This window comes from Salmo salar, chromosome ssa09, assembly GCF_905237065.1.
Source record: "Salmo salar chromosome ssa09, Ssal_v3.1, whole genome shotgun sequence".
Classification (NCBI taxonomy): Eukaryota; Metazoa; Chordata; class Actinopteri; order Salmoniformes; family Salmonidae; genus Salmo; species Salmo salar.
Window position 1 is genome coordinate 75,144,036 of NC_059450.1, and position 17,603 is coordinate 75,161,638.

The window sequence follows — 17,603 nt, forward strand, 5'->3', positions numbered from 1 at the left end:
CACAAAAAACTATACATACCTTGGCCTAAACATCAGCACCACAGGTAACTTCCACAAAGCTGTGAACGATCTGAGAGACAAGGCAAGAAGGGCCTTCTATGCCATCAAAAGGAACATAAAATTCGACATACCAATTAGGATCTGGTTAAAAATACTTGAATCAGTTATAGAACCCATTGCCCTTTATGGTTGTGAGGTCTGGGGTCCGAACACCAACCAAGAATTCACATAATGGGATAAACAGCAAATTGAGACTTTGCATGCAGAATTCTGCACAAAAATATCCCCAGTGTACAACGTAAAACACCAAATAATGCATGCAGAGCAGAATTTGGCCGATACCCAATAATTATCAAAATCCAGAAAAGAGACGTTAAGTTCTACAACCACCTAAAAGGAAGCGATTCCCAAACCTTCCATAACAAATTCATCACCTACAGAGAAATGAACCTCGAGAAGAGCCCCCTAAGCAAGCTGGTCCTGGGGCTCTGTTCACAAACAGACCCCCAGGTCAGCAACACAATTAGACCCAACCAAATCATGAGAAAACAAAAAGATAATTACATTGGAAATACTTTACAAAAGACTGAGCAAACTAGAATGCTATTTAGCCCTAAACAGAGAGTACATGTGGCAGAATACCTGATATTTGACTATGTACAGACTCAGTGAGCGTAGCCTTGCTATTGAGAAAGGCCGCCAAAGGCAGACCTGGCTCTGAAGAGAAGACATGTACACAACCCACAAAATAAGGTGGAAACTGACCTGAACTTTTTAACCTCCTGCCAAATGTATGACCATATTAGAGAAAGATATTTCCCTCAGATTGCACAGACCCACAAAGTATTCGAAAACAAATCCAATTTTGATAAACTCCCATATATATTGGGTCAAATACTACAGTGTGCAATCATAGCAGGGAGATTTGTGAGCTGTTGCCACAAGAAAAGGGAAACCATTGTAGATACAACTTATATTTATATTTATGTTTATTCATTTCCCTTTTGTTCTTTAACTATTTACACATCATCGCAACACTGTATATAGACTTAATATGACAATGTCTTTGTGATTGTAATGTTTACTGTTAATTTTGTATTGTTTATTTATTTCACTTGCTTTGGCAATGTAAACATATGTTTCTCATGCCAACAATGCCCCTTAAATTGAAATTGAAATGACAGAGGAGACAGAGAGGAGAGAGAGAGAGAGAGAGAGAGAGAGAGAGAGAGAGAGAGAGAGAGAGAGAGAGAGAGAGAGAGAGAGAGAGAGAGAGAGGAGTTCTGTATCTATAATTCTTAAAATAATTGTTATGTTTTTTGTGAACGTTTATCATGAGTAATTTAGTAAATTCACCGGATGTTTGCGGGGGGTATGCTAGTTCTGAACGTCACATGCTAATGTAAAAAAGCTGGTTTTTGATATAAATATGAACTTGATTGAACAAAACATGCATGCATTGTATAACAATGTCCTAGGGTTGTCATCTGATGAAGATCATCAAAGGTTAGTGCTGCATTTAGCTGTGGTTTTGTTTTTTGTGACATTATATGCTAGCTTGAAAAATGGGTGTCTGACAGCACAGAAAAAAAAAGTATGATATGTATGAAATGTATGCATTCACTACTGTAAGTCGCTCTGGATAAGAGCGTCTGCTAAATGACTAAAATGTGAAATGTGAATTTCTGGCTGGGTACTCTGCTGACATAATCTAATGTTTTGCTTTCGCTGTAAAGCCTTTTTGAAATCGGACAGTGTGGTTAGATTAACGAGAGTCTTGTCTTTAAAATGGTGTAAAATAGTCATATGTTTGAAAAATTGAAGTTTTCGGATTTTAGAGGAATTTGTAATTCGCGCCACGCCCATCATTGGATATTGGAGCAGGTGTTCCGCTAGCGGAACGTCTAGATGTAAGAGGTTAAGGAGATGTTTATCTTTCAAAGGGTGTAAGATAGTTGTATGTTTGAGAAATTTGAATTATGACATTTAATTGTTTTCAAATTTGGCGCCCTTGATATTTCACCTGCTGTTGATAGGGTGTACCAGTGGTGGGACGCTTGCATCCCACTAGCCCATAGAGGTTAAACAAAGGCAATGCTATCAAATACTAATTGAGTGTCTGTAAATTTCTGACCCACTGGGAATGTGATGAAAGAAATAAAAGCTGAACTAAATCATTCTCTCTACTATTATTCTGACATTTCACAATCTTAAAATAAAGTTGTGATCCTAACTGACCTAAGACAGGGAATTTTTACTATGATTAAATGTCAGGAATTGTGAAACACTGAGTTTAAATGTATTTGGTTAAGGTGTATGTAAACTTCCGACTTCAACTGTATGTAGAGCTTTTCAAAGTCTCATTAGCTAGAGCTAGGTTACTGTACAGTTGGCGACAGATTTTAGAAAATTAAACAATATGCGAATTTTCCAACCAGATATGTGTTTCCATCAAATCAACTTGTTGTGGATAAAAGTCTGTGTGTGATAAGATGATGCACATAAAAATGACTTTTGCGCTTAAATTCCTATGAACAGGATAAAAAGTACAAGTTAAATGGGTTTCCATCGCATTTTCAACTCTACTAATGTTTTGTCACCAAAAATGTTACGTTATATAGCGAATGTGCCCACTATGGTTTTGCAAGTGTGCCTTAGCCAACAGCTGGCAGATACAGTGTGGGTATAGCCTACATGATGAGATTATTATGGACAAAAGAGCGAGATCATTTTGATTTGTCATTACATTGTTTAGCCGACGTGTACTGTAATGTGAGTAAAAGGTTGGATGGAAACCTGGTTGTAGTTGACATGATATGTCATGTGTAGAGTGCATGAGGAAGTGATGTGGGGTTTTCTAAATGGCCTGTGATGTTTGTATTTTCTTCCCGGGTTGAATTTAATGTGTGTTTGTGTGTGTGTGTGTTTCTGATGCTGTTCTTCTCCCCTCTCAGATGACAACAGTGAAATGCTACGGACAGCTGGGTGATAGCAGCCGCTGTCTGAAACTGAAGGGTCAGATGAGATAGGTGACTGAGTGGGAGTCCATCATCTTCCTGGGAACCCCTGTGTAAGAGACACACACACACCGGGCGGCAGGTAGCCTAGCGGTTAGAGCGCTGGGCTAGTAACCAAAAAGGTAGCTAGTTCGAATCCCCGAGCCGACAAGGTGAAAACTCTGTCAATGTGCCTTTGAGCCTTTGTTAATGGCATATCCTGGCCGTGACCCTACTCTCTGAGGGTGTCTCAGGGGGAGTTGGAATATGAAGAAAAAAAACACAATTCCAGTTCACTCATGTATTAATACATAGGACACATACTGTATAATCACCCACATTATTATTATACACATCAAAAATCTAACCATATTGAGTTACTTCCATGCATTAATTCCAATATCTTCTCATTGTTGGTTACCCCTTTTCTCTTGAACAGCATTAGTTAATCATAATCACATTTTTATACAACACCAATTATCTCTGTTTCTGATGCTCTTCAAACTTGGCAGCACTTCAAAATTAGTACCTCAACATAGCACATTGTAACAATGTACGCTGAGAGTTGGGAAGCAAGTTCAGGGAGTGAATACGTTTAATAAATCAATGACCAAAACAAGACACACAAACAGCACACCGACATGAAACAGCAACAATGATGACTGGGGAAGAAACCAAAGGGAGTGACATATAAAGGGCAGGTAATCAAGGAAGTGATGGAGTCCAGGTGAGTGTCATTATGCGCGTACCACTGGTGACAGGTGTGCGCCCTAACGAGCAGCCTGGTGACCTAGAGGCCGGAGAGGGAGCACACGTGACACACATCATTTACGATGCACATCATTAGCTGCTAATGAGGTTTTAATCAGGCAGTCTGGTTCTTGTACAGCTAAATGGCCAGTGAGTGTTCTTCTCTGGAGTAAATTCACAGGTGTCCGGGGGCACCTTAATTGGGGTGGATGGGCTCATAGTAATGGCCGGAACGGAATGAATAGAATGGTATCGAACACGTCAAACACATGGTTTCCATGTGTCCGATACCATTCCATTTACTCCTTTTCAGACATTGTTATGAGCCGTCCTGTGACATTACAAGTTACAACATTACTTAGTCAAATTACCTTAATACACCCACACTCAATCAATCACATTTATTTTATAAAGCCCTTTTAACATCACAAAGTGTTTTACAGATTCCCAGCCTAAAACCCCACAGAGCAATGCAGATGCACAATGCTCTACAATGGTTTTTCCTTTCTCTGTTTACAGGTGCTAATTTCTGCATACCGGTAATAACATAGGCATGTTCATGTTTATCTCTAGACAGTGTTAGCTCACTGAACTAAAGCTAATAGCTCTGGGATCTGTGTGTGTGTACTTCTACAGGAAGGAGAGTCTGAGTGCCATGTTTAAAACCGGTTTCTATATCAACGACCTGAGTATGCATGAGTCCAGTAGAGCCCTGGTACTGGCACTATAAAGGGAATAGGGTGCGACCTACGGTATGTTTATGGTCAGATTGACTCAGTGCTGTTACTCCTCTCTGTTGCCCCCTGTGGTGATTGGAGAAACAGAAGAAGCTGGACTTGGCGGCGAAGAAGACAGATGATCTGCTATACAGGAGGATCCCTAAACCCGTGGCCAAGAGACTGCGCATGGAAGAGGTGTGTGTGTGTGTGTGTGTGTAATAGGTTAACCCTTTGCTCTCCTCCTAGGTTGAGACCATAGGTCATGCATGGTGGTGGCGGGGGGCTCCAGAGAAGACCATGCCCACAACATCTGTGACATGGTGGCGGCTGGGGTATTGGGTCATAAAAGGCCATGATACAGTCTCCATGGCGATACAGTCCACACTGCATCAGAGAGAGAGATTCTGTTTATGGCTATCTCACAACACAGCTGGAAGACGAAGGCCATCATTACTGAAATTATTTCCAAATCACTGCCATCAAAACATTATTATATTCTGTAATCAGATGTTTTTGTAACATGATACTCCCTGCCGTTGAACCAATTTGTTGCAAAGGTTTCTGAAAAAATCTGAGAACGAGAGAACAAATATATTATTGTGTGAACTATTTTAATCAACATCACCCTAAACTGTCAATCACAAACCCTAGCTTGGTGTTGGGGCTCTGTCATCACTGGTCTGTCTTTGAGTCTGTGCATTAAATTAAGTGCTAAAGTCAATGACTGCTAAAGGTTTGTGAGCCAGCTAATCGATCATCAGGAGGCAGCAGTGACTCACCTTCTCACCAAAGGCTCTCTGACCGTCTGCTCTCTGCAACTTTAATGATCAACATCCCAGCTGTCCATTAAAACCAACACTTCTCATCACTTACTCACAGAGCGTGTCCGTGTTTGTTTGTGTCTGTGGGTTTCTCAAAATGAATACTACTGTGCTCCGAGCACAGGAGGGTCGGAGTATGTGTCCAACTTGAAGTTTGCGAAACGGAGCACGGAGGGCACTTCTCGAAATGTGTAGTCCGTTTGAATGTATTTTGAAGCATGCATCAATGCAAGCTTCAACTGAAAGTATGCAAAGACATATGATCCAACCACATAAAAAATGACGCAAAATTTCTTGAAATCAATTGTGGCCATTATTTGAGCTGAAGTTTACTCCAATTAGGGGAGGTGTGGTAGGCTTAGGGGAATATAATGAAGGAAAATATATTTCCACTCCCCCATATATTTTTTTGTGTAAATGTATACGCTACCATTAAAAAGCTTGGGGTGACATATAAATGTCCTTGTTTTTGAAAGAAAATAATATTTTTTTGTCCATTAAAATGATATCAAATTGATCATAAATACTGTGTAGACATTGTTAATGTTGTAAATGACTATTGTAGCTGGAAGCGGCAGATTTTTTATGGAATATCTACATAGGTGTACAGAGGCCCATTATCAGCAACCATCACTCCTGTGTTCCAGTTGCACGTTGTGTTAGCTAATCCAAGTTGATCATTTAAAAAGGCTAATTGATCATTAGAAAACCCTTTTGCAATTATGTTAGTACAGCTGAAAACTGTTGTCCTGATTAAAGAAGCAATAAAACTGGCCTTCTTTAGACTTGTTGAGTATCTGGAGCTTCAGCATTTGTGGGTTCGATTACAGGCTCAAAATGGCTAGAAACAAAACCTTTCTTCTGAAACACATCAGTCTATTCATGTTCTGGGAAATGAAGGCAGTATATATATACACAGTTGAAGTCAGAAGTTTACATACACTGTTGCCAAATACATTTAAACTCAGTTTTTCATAATTCCTGGCATTTAATTCTAGTAAAAATTCCCTGTTTTAGGTCAGTTAGATTCACCACTTTATTTTAAGATTGTGAAATGTCAGAATAATAGTAGAGAATTTATTTTAAAAGCAGATTTATTTCAGCTTTTATTTCTTTCATCACATTCCCAGTGGGTCAGAAGTTTACATACACTCAATTAGTATTTGGAAGCATTGCCTTTAAATTGTTTAACTTGGGTCAAACATTTCGGGTAGCCTTCCACAAGCTTCCCACAATAAGTTGGGTGAATTTTGTTCCATTCCTCCTGACAGAGCTGGTGTAACTGAGTCAGGTTTGTAGGCCTCCTTGCTCGCACACACTTTTTCAGTTCTGCCCACAAATCTTCTATGGGATTGAGGTCAGGGATTTGTGATGGCCACTCTAATACCTTTACTTTGTTGTCCTTCAGCCATTTTGCCACAACTTTGGAAGTAAGCTTGGGGTCATTGTCCATTTGGAAGACCCATTTGCGACCAAGCTATAACTTCCTGACTGATGTCTTGATGTTGCTTCAATATATACACATACTTCCCCCCCCTCATGATGCCATCTATTTTGTGAAGTGCACTAGTCCCTCCTGCAGCAAAGCACCCCCACAACTGCTACAAGACCATGGTGCTTGCCTACGGAGCTGTGAGGGGAACGGCACCTCCGTACCTTCAGGCTCTGATCAGTCCCTACACCCAAAGAAGGGCACTGCGTTCATCCACCTCTGGCCTGCTCGCCTCCCTACCTCTGCGGAAGCACAGTTCCCGCTCAGCCCAGTCAAAACTGTTCGCTGCTCTGGCACCCCAATGGTGGAACAAGCTCCCTCACAACGCCAGGACAGCGGAGTCAATCACCACCTTCCAGAGACACCTGAAACCCCACCTCTTTAAGGAATACCTGGGATAGGATAAAGTAATCCTTCTAACCCCCCCCCCCCCCAAAAAAAAGATATAGATGTACTATTGTAAAGTGGTTGTTCCACTGGACATCTTAAGGTGAATTCACCAATTTGTAAGTCTCTCTGGATAAGAGCGTCTGCTAAATGACGTAAATGTAAATGTAAACATGAAGCTGCCACCCCCGTGCTTCATGGTTGGGAAGGTGTTCTTCAGCTTGCAAACCCCCCCATTTTCCATCCAAACATAATGATGGTCATTATGGCCGAACAGTTATATTTTTGTTGTATCAGACCAGAGGACGTTTCTCCAAAAAGTACAATCTTTGTCCCCATGTGCAGTTGCAAACCGTAGTCTGGCTTTTTTATGGCGATTTTGGAGCAGTGGCTTCTTCCTTGCGGAGCAGCCTTTCAGGTTATGTCGATATAGGACACGTTTTACTGTGGATATTGTCGGAAGGTGGGTGTAGCTGTTGCATGAAGTCAGGCGCAGGAGAGCAGAATGAGTGAGTTACGTACTTTACTCAAAATAAAGGCACAAGGTAACAATACACTTGACCAACAATAAACTGTAATCGATTACACACGGGTGAAAGCAGCACCCGTCGAAAACCAGCCATAACGTACCGAATGAACATAGAAACAATCACGCACGATAACATGGGGGAAACAGAGGGTTAAATACATGAACATGTAATTGGGGAATGAAACCAGGTGTGTAGAAAACAAATGGAAAATGAAAGGTGGATCAGCGATGGCTAGAAGACCGGTGACATCGACCGCCGAATGCCGCCCGAACAAGGAGTGGGACCGACTTCGGCGGAAGTCATGACAGATATAGATACTTTTGTACCTGTTTCTACCAGCATCTTCACAAGGTCCTTTGCTGTTGTTCTGGGATTGATTTGCACTTTTCACACCAAAGTACGTTCATCTCTAGGAGACAGAACATGTCTCCTTCCTGAGCGGTATGACGGCTGCGTGGTCCCATGGTGTTTATACTTGCGTACTATTGTTTGTACAGATGAACGTGGTACCTTCAGGCGTTTTAGAAATTGCTCCCAAGGAGAACCAGACTTGTGGAGGTCTACAATATTCTTTTCTGAGGTCTTTGCTGATTTATTTGTATTTTCCCATGATGTCAAGCAAAGAGGCACTGAGTTTGAAGGTAGGCCTTGAAATGCATTCACAGATACACTTCCAATTGACTCAAATCATGTCAATTAGCCTATTAGAAGCTTCAATCCATGACATATTTTTCGGGAATTTTCCAAGCTGTTTAAAGGCACAGTCAACTTAGTGTATGTAAACTTCTGACCCACTGGAATTGTGATACAGCTAATTTTAAGTGCTACAATCTGTCTGTAAACAATTGTTGGAAAGATTTCTTGTCATGCACAGAGTAGATGTCCTAACCGACTTGCCAAAACTATAGTTTTTAACAAGAAATTTGTGGAGTGGTTGAAAAACAAGTTTGAATTACTCCAACCTAAGTGTGTGTAAACTTCCGACTTCAACTATACGTACTACTGGTGTCCCCCCCATCGGGTTCGTGCCGTGGGGGAGATCTTCATGGGCTATACTCGGCCTTGTCTCAGGGTAGTAGGTTGGTGGTTGAAGATATCCCTCTAGTGTTGTGGTGCTTTGGCAAAGTTGGTAGGGTTATATCCTGCCTGTCTGGCCCTGTCCGGGGGTATTGTCGGACAGGGCCACAGTGTCTCCCCAACCCTCATGTCTCAGCCTCCAGTATTTATGCTGCAATAGTTTGTGTCTGGGGGCTTGGGTCAGTTTGTTATATCTGGAGTATTTCTCCTGTCTTATCCGGTGTCCTGTGTGAAGTATACTCCCACTAATTCTCTCTTTGTCTTTCTCCTTCTCTCTTGGAGGACCTGAGACCTAGGACCATGCCTCAGGACAACCTGGCCTGATGAGTCCTTGCTGTCCTCAGTCCACCTGGTCATGCTGCTGCTCCAGTTTCAACTGTTCTGCCTGTGGCTATGGAACCCTGACCTGTTCACTGGACATGCTACGTTGTCCCGGACCTGCGCACCTGCTGTCTCTAACTCTGTATGATCTGCTATGAAAAGCCAACTGCCATTTATTCCTGAGGTGCTGACCTGTTGCACCCTCTATAACCACTATGATTACTTTTATCTGACCCTGCTGGTCATCTATGAATGTTTGAACATCTTGGCCATGTTCTGTTATAATCTCCAACCGCCACAGACAGACAAGGTCTGGCCACCCCTCAGAGCCTGGTTCCTTTCTAGGTTTCTTCCTAGGTTCCGACCTTTCTGGGAAGTTTTTCTAGCCACCGTGCTTCTACATCTGCATTGCTTGCTGTTTGAGGTTTTAGGCTGGGTTTCTGTACAGCACTTTGTGACATCGACTGATGTAAGAAGGGCTTTATAAATACGATTGATTGATATTGTATATATATTTTACGGACACAATGTATTTTACAATAGTTTTTTTAATACATTTTTTATCCCATCCTTCAGCTACCCTCAACCCCTCCCTGTAGCGGGGTGCGTAATTGGCGGCAGAGAAGTCAGGAGCAGGAGAGCAGATCTGGGTAATAACTGGAGATTTATTAAGCAAAACCAACGGCATCCAGAACAACAAAAATAAATGGCCACAAAAATAACCCGTTGTGCGCTCACGGGGAATGTGCACAAGCACTACAATAAGCAATCCCACACAAAGACATGGAGGGAACAGAGGGTTAAATACACAACAAGTAATTGAGGGAATTGAAACCAGATGTGAGATAAAACAAGACAAAACACATGGAAAATGAAAAGTGGATCGATGATGGCTAGAAGACCGGCAACGCCGACCGCTGAGCGCCGCCTGAACAAGGGGAGGACCCGACTTCAGCGGAAGTCGTGACACTCCCATCTTCCTCTGAAGACCATCCAGTTTTGATTTCTATTTGCCATATATTTTTAACTGTGCTTTTTCAATATTTCAATATTTTATCTTGATACGTTGGTAAATACATGTTGTGTTAATTTTGGCATGTTTATGTATCGTAGATCGCAAAACCCATTACAAGTCAATAGGGATGACTGGCTAGTACTAGCCACAAAGAATTGTTAGCTAGCTACCCATGAAGAATTGACATGATCTTGCATAATATTCGTTTTAGGTCATTTTTGCCTGTTTAACTAGATGGGTATCTAGATTATAACGATTCAGATATCGAGCTGATAATTATGAAGTCAAACTTTTGCTTTGTGTATATCTTGGAAGAAGGTTCAGTGAAATGGGAGATGCAACATGAGGTAATACAGCAGGGGGAGTGCGAGTGCTTCTCAAATGTATTATTTTATACATTCTCCACCCTCTTGTCCTCCTAAGAACGTACTCAAGAGAACGTGGTCGGAGAACACACTCGGATCATGAGAGTGTGGAGCACGGGAGTACTCATATTGAGAAACCCCCCTGTGTGTTTGTATGCGTGCTTCTGCATCCTGTGTGTATATGAGCTGTGTATATGACCTGTGTATATGAGCTGTGCCTGTATTTGTGTGATTTGTCATCCTCTTTCTTAATTGAAATTTTAACTGAAATCCCTCCCTCCCCCCAGGGTTGTAGAGATTGAGACGTTCTGGCTGAACAGGAAGAGGGATAAGGATGGGGGTGCCCAGGCTGCCTGTCCCCAGTTTGAGACCCATACCACCAGCAAGGCAATCAGTAAATCACCAGCAAGCCAATCAGTAAAGAACATTAACCGTGCTCTAAGGAAAGAGTTGCCGCCAGCACATCTGATTGGCTGGCTTGAGGGCAGATATGGTTTAATTTGGTTGAAAAAAGGAACAGTTATGTTGTGAACAATTCAAATGAAACATGGTATCCTTCACCACCAGAAGTTACCATACCCGGTCTGCTAGGTGGTTGCTACTTACATTTACATTACATTTAAGTAATTTAGCAGACGCTCTTATCCAGAGCGACTTACAAATTGGTGGATTCACCTTATGATATCCAGTGGAACAACCACTTTACAATAGTGCATCTAAATCTTTTAAGGGGGGGGTTAGAAGGATTACTTTATCCTATCCTAGGTATTCCTTAAAGAGGTGGGGTTTCAGGTGTCTCCGGAAGGTGGTGATTGACTCCGCTGTCCTGGCGTCGTGAGGGAGCTTGTTCCACCATTGGGGTGCCAGAGCAGCGAACAGTTTTGACTGGGCTGAGCGGGAACTGTGCTTCCTCAGAGGTAGGGAGGCGAGCAGGCCAGAGGTGGATGAACGCAGTGCCCTTGTTTGGGTGTAGGGCCTGATCAGAGCCTGAAGGTACGGAGGTGCCGTTCCCCTCACAGCTCCGTAGGCAAGCACCATGGTCTTGTAGCGGATGCGAGCTTCAACAGGAAGCCAGTGGAGAGAGCGGAGGAGCGGGGTGACGTGAGAGAACTTGGGAAGGTTGAACACCAGATGGGCTGCGGCGTTCTGGATGAGTTGTAGGGGTTTAATGGCACAGGCAGGGAGCCCAGCCAACAGCGAGTTGCAGTAATCCAGACGGGAGATGACAAGTGCCTGGATTAGGACCTGCGCCGCTTCCTGTGTGAGGCAGGGTCGTACTCTGCGAATGTTGTAGAGCATGAACCTACAGAATCGGGTCACCTCCTTGATGTTAGTAGAGAACGACAGGGTGTTGTCCAGGGTCACGCCAAGGTTCTTAGCACTCTGGGAGGAGGACACAATGGAGTTGTCAACCGTGATGGCGAGATCATGGAACGGGTAGTCCTTCCCCGGGAGGAAGAGCAGCTCCGTCTTGCCGAGGTTCAGCTTGAGGTGGTGATCCGTCATCCACACTGATATGTCTGCCAGACATGCAGAGATGCGATTCGCCACCTGGTTATCAGAAGGGGGAAAGGAGAAGATTAATTGTGTGTCGTCTGCATAGCAATGATAGGAGAGACCATGTGAGGATATGACAGAGCCAAGTGACTTGGTGTATAGCGAGAATAGGAGAGGGCCTAGAACAGAGCCCTGGGGGACACCAGTGGTGAGAGCACGTGGTGCGGAGACAGATTCTCGCCACGCCACCTGGTAGGAGCGACCTGTCAGGTAGGACGCAATCCAAGCGTGGGCCGCGCCGGAGATGCCCAACTCGGAGAGGGTGGAGAGGAGGATCTGATGTCCCCAGGACATTCACAGTATTAGACAAGACTGCTGTAAGGGGTGCGTACTGGCGGCAGATAAGTCAGACGCAGGAGAGCAAAACTGTGTTTCCAAACGGCGCAGTTTAATAATAAAAAACACCGGAAAACAGAACAAGCAATAAATGGGTACAAAACCCTACGCACACCAGACATAACGTGCACAAACACTTACAACAAACAATACCGGACAAGGACATGGGGGGAACAGAGGGTTAAATACACAACATGTAATTGATGGAATTGGAACCAGGTGTGTGGGAAGACAAGACAAAACAAATGGAAAATGAAAGGTGGATCGGCGATGGCTAGAAGACCGGTGACGTCAACCGCCGAACTTCGCCTGAACAAGGAGAGGGACCGACTTCGGAGGAAGTCGTGACAACTGCCTTCTCTTCTTGTACACCAGACGCATGGAATAATCTACAATCCATGCTTCATCTAGATATGTTAGTGCCACTGAATGAATTTAAAATATTGATGGGAGACTGTTACAGAGGAGTGTAAATTATTTTTTTAGGCTGGATCATGTTGTTGTATTGTTGTATGTTTTAATTCTGTAATGTATTGATTGTTGCTGCCTTCTTGGACAGGTCTCCCTTGAAAAAGAGACTCTGGGTCTCAATGGGCTTTTTCTGGTTAAATAAAGGTAAAATAAATGGACAACCGCTCATTACAGATAGTCAATATAATAGTATTTCCACTCTCAGCCTATATAAAAAATCTTATGGAATGAGCTTTGTGCCTTGACTGCTCATAGCTTAGCTTAACTGTTACCTCAATGTCTTGCTAAACCTTGAGGATCTTTCTTTTCATATGATCAATCTATCCCTCTCTCCTTGCTCCAGGTATCACCGTCAGTGGCAAGGGAAGATGAGGATGATGTGAAGTCCTTCCGTTCCCACCGTATCAAGATGGAGATCTGGAGGAATGTTGTGCTGAGGAGATGTCTGTGAGCAAGGTGAGAAGGAGGAGGTCACTACTGCATTATTACCTACAGAGTTCACTTGTACTTAAGGATAGAGTTCAGGTTTTACTCTGACACATTTCATCTCCATGTTTTGTTATTTTCTTCTCTTTCTCCCCTATATCCTCTCACACCCCTCTTGCCTTCTGTCCTCCTTCCTCTTGCCCTTTCTTTCTCTCCCCCTCTCTTTTCTCCCTTTCTCCCAGTCTCACGATCAGGCTCCTCTCCACCGGTCTACAGGTCTACAGGTCTACAGGACAGTCACATTGAGCAGTCACATTGAGCTGGACTCTTCAGAGTTTGACTCCATCATGGCATCTCCAGACGGCTCCGTTCCTACTGCTCAGAGAAGAGCGCCATGTGCTCCATGTCCTGAACCCTTGGTCACCATGGCAATATAGGCCTAATGATAGCCTCTAGCCACTTAGGGCGAAGGCTGAAGCTGTGGCTGATAATGATGATAGTTAAACTGTAATAACTTTAAAAAAATGCTTGTATATATTTGTTTCAAAATTATGAAGGCTTTGACATTGTTTTATTGCAGAGCGATTTTGTGCCTTATTTGTCCAATGTGTCCATGTCATGGTAATCTATGTATGATTAAAGTAGTCCAGGCCAGTGGCGACCCGTCATTCAAGATAGGTGGGGGCAGGTTTTTGTTGTTGCCTGTTTTTTTTGGCATTCATACGTGTCACATATCAGTTTTCAAACAATGTCAAAACAAATAAATAATTGCGTTAATAAAGCCACATATAAACATGGTCTATTTTTTGTTTTCTTGAGTAAGGCAGCTCCGAAATGCAGGTGTTTCAGCCAAGCTCAGTGCTTTCTGTGGTGGAGGGGCAGCCAGCGAAAAATACGGAGCATAGGGGTTGGTAATGTTCTCTAGTTGCACCGTGATTGGCTCAGCATTCTGTCACTCATGGGGACACTACGTCACTGCAGAATCTACAGGGAGAGCTTGAAAATTCAAGCCCCTTGGGTGCTGCCATAGAGTTGCATTAGAAGTGCCCGTCCAAGAATGCTCAAGGTCATTGGCCACAGATAAAATTACGTCAAATCACGTTATATCTACTGTAGCTTTGATTGGACTGTGTCACGTCCTGACCAGCAGAGGGAGGTATTGTATCAGTTTTGGTCAGGATGTGGCAGGTTTTTTGTATGTTAAGGGTTTGTGTTGGGGATTGGACTCCCAATTGAAGGCAGGTGTGTTGAGTTGCCTTTGATTGGGAGTCCTATATAGAAGGGTGTGTTTTTCTTTGGGATTGTGGGTAGTTGTCCTTGCACTGTGTTGTATGTGCCTGCAAGACTGTTGCTGTCGTCTTTATTGTTTTGTCCAGTGGATACTTTACTCCTTTTTTTAATTAAAAACAAGAGCATCCACATACCTGCTGCTCCTTGGTCCATTCATGACGACAAATGTGACAGACTGACCATGTCAATATCATACTTTCAAAATCTTAGCTAGCAAGCTAGCAGTCATCATCATGAATCAAGTCAACAATGTACTGGCAAATCCTTTTCATTCCTTGTCCTATGAAGAGAAATTATGAAGAAAAATTATAGATAAAATGTATTGGTGTTCATCGGCCATTGGACAAAACATTACACAACAAGTTGGAAATCGCAAATTCAACAATGAGTTGTTTGGAAGGAATCAGTGGCTGACTGCAGTGGTGTAAAATACTTAAATAAAAATACTTTAAAGCACTACTTAAGTAGTTTTTTGGGTATCTGTACTTTATTTTACTATTTATATTTTTTGACTACTTTAAATTTTACTTCACTACATTCCTTAAGAAAATATTATACTTTTTACGTCATACATTTTCCTTGACACCCAAAAGTACTCGTTACATTTTGAATGCTTTGCAGGACAGGAAAATAGTCCAATTCACGCACTTATCAACCGAACATCCCTGGTCATCCCTACTGCCTCTGATCTGGTGGACTCACTAAACACACATGCTTCATTTGTAAATTATGTCTGAATGTTGGAGTGTGCCCCTGGCTATCTGTAAATTTAAAAAAAACAAGAACATGGTGCCATCTGGTTTGTTTAATATAAGGAATTTGAAATTATTTATACTTTTACTTTTGATACTTGTCTGGCTTTTATATAGCGGTTTGGCTATAATTATATAGAATATAGAATATAGAATTTCACCTCTAGCGGCACAATACGAATGCCCTCGGCCGTCCCTCTTAATCATGATTGAGGAAGAACATTTAATTTGAGGAAAGAATTTGAGGAAGAACATTTAATTTAATCCGTTTAAGAATAAGGCTGTTACGTAACAAAATGTGGAAAAAGTAAAGGGGTCTGAATACTTTCCGAATGCACAGTAGCTAGTTCATTTGGAACTCTAACCGTATTCTGCCTTTCAATGTTAGCTCCTGCTACGTGACTGAAACTACTTTCTCACGCATAGCCTACTGCACTAACTGAACAGAAAACTATAAAACAACATAGCCTACTGCACTAACTGAACAGAAAAAACATAAAACAACTGTAACGGCTGTCATTAGAATGAGACCAAAGCGCAGCGTGGAAAATGTTCATGATGTTTGTTTTCACCAAAAAACACTAAAACAAAACTACCAAAAATTAAACGAAAGCGCACAGTTCAGTTCTATCAGGTACAAAATACAAAACAGAAAACAACTAACCACAAAACACAGGTGGAAAAAGGCTGCCTAAGTATGATTCCCAATCAGAGACATTGATAGTCAGCTGCCTCTGATTAGGAACCATACTCGGCCAAAAACAAAGAAATAGACAACATAGAATGCCCACCCCACATCACAGCCTGACCTAACCAAATAGAGAAATAAAACGTCTCTCTAAGGTCAGGGCGTGACGACAGCATAGTCTACTGCACTAACTGAACAGAAAACTGTAAAACAACAAGTCTACTGCACTAACTGTACAGAAAAACATAAAACAACAAGTCTACTGCACTAACCGAACAGAAAAAAACAAAACAACAAGTCTACTGCACTAACCGAACAGAAAAACATAAAACAACAAGTCTACTGCACTAACCGAACAGAAAAACATAAAACAACAAGTCTACTGCACTAACTGTACAGAAAAACACAAAACAACAAGTCTACTGCACTAACTGTACAGAAAAACATAAAACAACAAGTCTACTGCACTAACCGAACAGAAAAACATAAAACAACAAGTCTACTGCACTAACTGTACAGAAAAACACAAAACAACAAGTCTACTGCACTAACCGAACAGAAAAACATAAAACAACAAGTCTACTGCACTAACTGTACAGAAAAACACAAAACAACAAGTCTACTGCACTAACTGTACAGAAAAACACAAAACAACAAGTCTACTGCACTAACCGAACAGAAAAACATAAAACAACAAGTCTACTGCACTAACTGTACAGAAAAACACAAAACAACAAGTCTACTGCACTAACTGTACAGAAAAACACAAAACAACAAGTCTACTGCACTAACCGAACAGAAAAACATAAAACAACAAGTCTACTGCACTAACTGTACAGAAAAACACAAAACAACAAGTCTATTGCACTAACCGAACAGAAAAACACAAAACAACAAGTCTACTGCACTAACCGAACAGAAAAACATAAAACAACAAGTCTACTGCACTAACTGTACAGAAAAACACAAAACAACAAGTCTACTGCACTAACCGAACAGAAAAACATAAAACAACAAGTCTACTGCACTAACTGTACAGAAAAACATAAAACAACAAGTCTACTGCACTAACTGTACAGAAAAACATAAAACAACAAGTCTACTGCACTAACTGTACAGAAAAACACAAAACAACAAGTCTACTGCACTAACCGAACAGAAAAACATAAAACAACAAGTCTACTGCACTAACCGAACAGAAAAACATAAAACAACAAGTCTACTGCACTAATCACCTAATCATCCTTAGCTTACAATTGGCTCATTTATCCCCCCTCCTCTCCCCTGTAACTATTCCACAGGTCGTTGCTGTAAATGAGAATGTGTTCTCAGTCAACTTACCTGGTGAAATGAGGGTTAAGAAAACACAAATAAAAAATAAGAAAACTGAACAGAACAACATAGCCTACTGCACTAACTGAACAGCACAACACTGACAGACAACATAGAACAACATCGCCTACAGAACAGAACGACATCGCCTACTGCACTTACTGATCAGAACAACATGTCAACACTGTGTGGAAATAAAACAAGGTGACGGCATAGCTGGAGAGAGTCTAATGGAGCTTGTTTTCATTGACATACACATACTGAAATGGGTTAAAATA

General features: G+C 41.9%; 1 long non-coding RNA gene across 1 annotated transcript; it reads left to right on the plus strand.

The window, feature by feature from the left end:
• Positions 1 to 4,155: 4,155 nt before the first annotated feature.
• On the plus strand, positions 4,156 to 5,327 carry LOC106611911 (uncharacterized). The gene is made up of 3 exons (XR_001330181.1): positions 4,156 to 4,265; positions 4,383 to 4,498; positions 4,712 to 5,327. It is a non-coding gene; the product is annotated as an uncharacterized lncRNA (long non-coding RNA).
• The last annotated feature ends 12,276 nt before the right edge of the window (positions 5,328 to 17,603 follow it).